Below are 5,222 nucleotides of genomic sequence, written 5' to 3' on the forward strand. Positions count from 1 at the left end.
GAACTGCTGCAATAAGGTGTTAGTAAGTTGATACGGGGTGGGTGTGTGTGTGTGTGAGTGTGTGTGTGAGAGAGAGGGACTACAAGTTTTCAAAATCACTAAAATCAGAATTTGGAGGAATAATACCATCATGTTATGTATCAATCAATGCGTAATTTCATGCAGAATGCAATGAAACAAACCACATTGAAATATCTGTGTTCTAACAAAAGGTACAGCCACAAAACCAGTGGGGGCAGGGCAATGGTACATCACCACACCCACCACCTGGGGCATTGCCCCGCCCACTGCATGGGTTGAGGTGCAGACCTCCCACACCGAGGGACACAAATCCTAGTGACGCCACTGTGCTGAGGTTTGCATCATATAACCAGATGAAGGGATCGTATCCAGCTGAGAAACTTGCTACATAATAAGCTTTCTTTCATTGGTGAATCCTGGACTCATGCCATAGAACAGTCACTCCCAGCAGGGCCAGCCCAAGACCTCCCGACACCTGAGGGGCATGCCAAATCCTGCCCCCCTTACCCAATGATGTGCCAACCTCTGCTCCTTCCATACTTCAATGCTCTAGCTCAGCACTCCACATTTCCTCTTCCTCTCTGTCCCCCTCTTCCTTTTCCAGCAAAGGAATTGGAAGGAGGAGGAGAAGCATGGAGGCAAGAAGGCAGAGAAAGATGAGCAACCCCCACCAATCTACTATCTGAGCAACCACCTCAGTTTGCCTCGTGGTTGGGCCAGCCCTGTCACCATGTGTAGTAATGGACAAGCAGTACCCATTTCACACAGCTTAACTGTTATTCGACTACCAAAGGGATATCATGTGGTTGTAGATATAACTGGCAGTACTGTGTCCATTTCATTAAGACAAGACATGTTGAATAATGTCTAGAATAGCTGGTGAAAATTACAAGTCTGTATCAAACCCGGAAAAAGTGCAAAAGGGAGCAATCAAAATGATTACTTGGGCTGGGGCACTTCCCTTACAAAGAAAGGCTACAGCTTTTGGGCTCTTCAGTCTAGAAAAGAGGCACCTGAGGGGGGACATGACTGAGACATACAAAATTATGCAGGGGATGGATAGAGTAGATAAAGAGACACTCTTTTCCCTCTCACACAACACTAGAACCAGGGGACATCCACTAAAATTGAGTTTTGGGAGAGTCAGGACACACAAAAGAAAATATTTATTTACTCAGTGTGTAGTTTTAGTCTGTGGAACTCCTTGCCACAGGATGTGGTGATGGCATCTCACCTAGATGCCTTTAAGAGGGGATTAGACAAATTTATGGAGGAAAAGTTCATCACCAGTTACAAGCCATCATGGGGATGTGCAACCTTCTGATTTTACAGGTGGACTACCTCAGACTGCCAGATGCAGGCGAGGATACCAGGACACAGGTGTATCTTGCTGTCTTGTGTGCTCCCTGAAGCATTTGGTGGGCCAATATGAGATACAGGAAGCTGGACTAGATGGGCCTATGTCCTGATCCAGCAGGGCTCTTCTTATGTTCTTATGTATTTGGAAACCTTTTGATGCAAATAAAAATGCTGCATTGCTAGCTACTAACAGAGCTATGAAAAGGAAGAGGGTATAGTTCAGTGGTCAAGCACACGTGTTGCATACAGGAAATCCCAGGCTCAAGCTCTTCCCTTTCCTAGTCTGACTGGAAAACAACCCTTTGTGAAACCCAGCCAGCCTGAGCTGGAGGTTATGGCAGCTTCCCATGTTCACTATGGGTGATAATGTACTTTTGGAGTACTTTGCATAATCTGAAACAACACACAAACAAGAATCTCCGGGCAAGATTTTTGAGAAGAAAGGAAGAGAATCCAACATACAAATAGATGTCTGGTTAGCAAGAAGGGAGGAACATGAGCACTTCTGTAGCTTAAGAAAATTGAAAATGAAGTGTCAATATTTGATATACTGTAGATACTCACGTATAGTACATGAAATTTTTGCCAAGTAATCAAGCTCCAATTCTCACTTGCCTTATCTCCTGGTCAATCAGAGGGCAGAGCCTTTCAACTCTGAACAGTTTGTTTCTCAGCTGAGCTGTTTCTCAGCTCAGGCAGGCACCTCATTAGTTGCTGTAGTTACTTTCCAGGGACATTCCAGCCAAAGTTAACCTTATATTCTCCTTCCTTCTGCTGCAGCCTGGTTCTGCTTGGCAAACGCTTGCAAAGCAGGTCTGTTTTTTGAAACACCAGGATTGGACCCTCCTTCCCAGGCTACAATTCAGAGCACCATTACTTCAGAGTAACACCCATGGAAAGCAGTGGGTCTACTTCTGAGTAAAAAGGCTTGCAAATATCTCATCTCTCTGCTGTGAATTGAATTGCACACTCTTAGTTATGTGTTATGGGTTGTATGGTGTATGTAGAGCTTCTGGCTTAACACACCAGACACCTTAAAGGTGTCTTTGATTCATGGTTCTCCTCATGTCCATCTTAAAGGTGGATTTGATTCATGGATCTCCTGCAGTGGTTCCCAACCTTTTTCACTTGCATATCCCTTGGCAGCCCATAAATTATACCCTTCCTATTAGCAAAATGTTTGTAATTAATAATACAAGCCTTCATTTTCTCCATATGAAAGCCCAGACTTCATGTATTCATCTCATATTTTCTCTTTTCATCTGTTTGAAGAACAGAAGACTCTGCATTTGCACTGTTTTGCACCAGAAGTGTGCTGAGAAATTCTGGGTGCTTGATCACTTTCCATATTATGTTTCAGCTTTTTTACTGTGATGGTTTTCAATCACTGGTTCATAGATGAATTGATGACCAAAAACTAGCTATTGGTGGGACTGTTACAGCCAACTAGCTACCTCCCTTCCTGCCTTGCTGGTCCTTGCAAGGCATTCCTGTCTTGCAAGGCATTCTGGAGCATGGCCTGCCTTTTTCTGCCATTATTTCATTCTTTTTCAATTACCCCTAAAGGTCCTGTTGAGTGTCCCTGGGAGTACATGAATACCAGGTTGGGAACCACTGTTTTACTGGTATGTAGTTTACAGTGCACTTACTCTGATAGTGTTTACAAAAAGGTGGTGAAGACCAGAATTTAAAAAAGAATAAAAATGTATCTTATCTTTTACTATGTTTTTAATAAATTAGAGACTACAGTTTGTAGGTAACAATTAGTGGTGGGTTATTTTTCAGGATCTGGCCTCAGGTAAAATCAGACAAAACTATAGTCAGACACCCCCCTAAGTTTAACCCCCGACTTATCCGAGGGTCATAGAAAATTCCATGATTGTTGTCTCAAAACCTGCCCTTGACTTATCTGTGGGGTTGACTTATGGGCGGGTGTCTGCCTCTTGCCCCGGATTAAGCATTGGCAGCCTTGCTGGGCCTACTCATTCCTACACCAGCTATTTTGCTGGCTTAAGTCTGAGTGGACCAAAGTAAGTGGTTCGAGACCAGGAAGGGGGATAGACTATTGGCATAGCTGCTACCATAATACCACCCCATTCCTAGTCTTGACACACCCCAGTCTCCATCCCATTCCTGCCCATCCCTTCACTGTTCCTCCCACTCTGTCTACCCCCACACTGACTTACTGGCACCAGGGCTTCTCCAGAGCAGCTTGTTGCTAGCAACAGTCTGCTTGTAGCTGTGCAGAATGGCAGGTGGTGTTTTGTGACCACCGTAAAGCACACTGCACCACTAGAATGTGTGTCCGGCTGTGCAGTGGCTCGAGAGGATTGGGCCCTAAATCAGAATGGTTGACTCAGCATGGCGTATTACAAACCTTATTTACTCTTTACAGTCAGTATTAAAAGTTACATTAGTGCAAGTTACTAAACTCTTCCTTGACAAAGGTAATTTAGATATACACCTGACATATTTATGCTTGGGTATTATGTAATCATGCTATATTAGTAAATGGTGCCAAAAAAAGCCTCTTTAATGTGGAGAGTGAAAGGTTTATTGCTTTGGATCTACTTTTTTAAAAAAAAGGCAAATTGGGGTAATTAGGGGGTGATTACTTTGACATTAAATAGAAACCAGTTAACTTTATTGATGCCTGAAACATTAGACTGATTACAGTAAATGACTGATGCAAACTGTGCTCACTGTCCCAACTATTTTATCACATTTCTGTAACCAGAAGCATATGTGGAAAGCATTAGACAAACAGAACATATTTTTCTTCCTCTGTCAAAAACCTTCTGTGTTGTAGCTCTGCATGAGGCAGCCATCCCTAAGCAATTGCCAGCAACTGCCCATGGAAGGGAAGCTTCTTCTGGATCAGAACCAAACAATGCTGAGTGGTGCTTCCAAAGTTATACAGACACAACAGGCATATTACCTCACCTCTAGTTGTCTCCACAGTAGCCCCTAACCACACTGATGCTCACAGCTGGTTGAAGGTGTTTTGCTGTCCTTGGAGAACAGAAATTTTTCACTGCCTTGTGTTTTATTATAGCAGTAATTTATTTTTCACATTTTTATACTGCCCTTCCTCCAAGGAGCTTAGGACGGTGTACACAACTCCCTTCGTTTGTCCTCACAATAACCATGTGAGGTAGGTGAGGCTGAGAGAAAGTGACTGGCCCAAGTTGTATTGGAATCACAGAAGATCTGGCAAGGAGGTAGATGTGGTGTCAGCAGTGGCCCCTTTAAGAGTTAAGGCCTGGGCTTTCAGCAAAGGGTGTGCTGCCCAGCTGCAGCCACTAGAGGCAATAGGGTCCTTAGGGATATAAGGAGCACCTGAGGCAGGAAGGGTTTGTGGGTTGTAGAAGGAGTGCAGGTTGGAGAGAAGGCTGACTTATCTGGAAGCTGACCTTGGACTGTGACTTGGCTTGTTGACTCTAGACTCTAGCCTGGATACTCTGACTGACTTTGTGGCTGATGGACCTACTGGACTGTTGATTTATGGCTCTACCTTGTGGACTGACTTTCTGGCTAACTGATTATCTAGCTCACTGACTAACAGACTACTCAAACAGGCTGGGGAGCTGGGGTGTGCTGCTATATCTGGAAGGACTGCTGCCTTAAGAACTGGGTCCCTGCAGTTTAAACAGGCAAGCTACCGTGGTGGAGGAGGCTAGCAGTACTGCAGTAGAGAATTGGGGCCATTGTTGGGGAATGAAAGGGGAGCTAATTAGCTTAGAGTGGGCATAAGTTCTCTAAGTGAGGCATGGATTGGGAATCTGGCAGCACACAAGGTTACATGGCTATGGCTATATTTGAAGCTGGATCTTCCAGGTCTA

The sequence above is a fragment of the Tiliqua scincoides genome, chromosome 1 (assembly GCF_035046505.1).
Source record: "Tiliqua scincoides isolate rTilSci1 chromosome 1, rTilSci1.hap2, whole genome shotgun sequence".
Classification (NCBI taxonomy): domain Eukaryota; kingdom Metazoa; phylum Chordata; class Lepidosauria; order Squamata; family Scincidae; genus Tiliqua; species Tiliqua scincoides.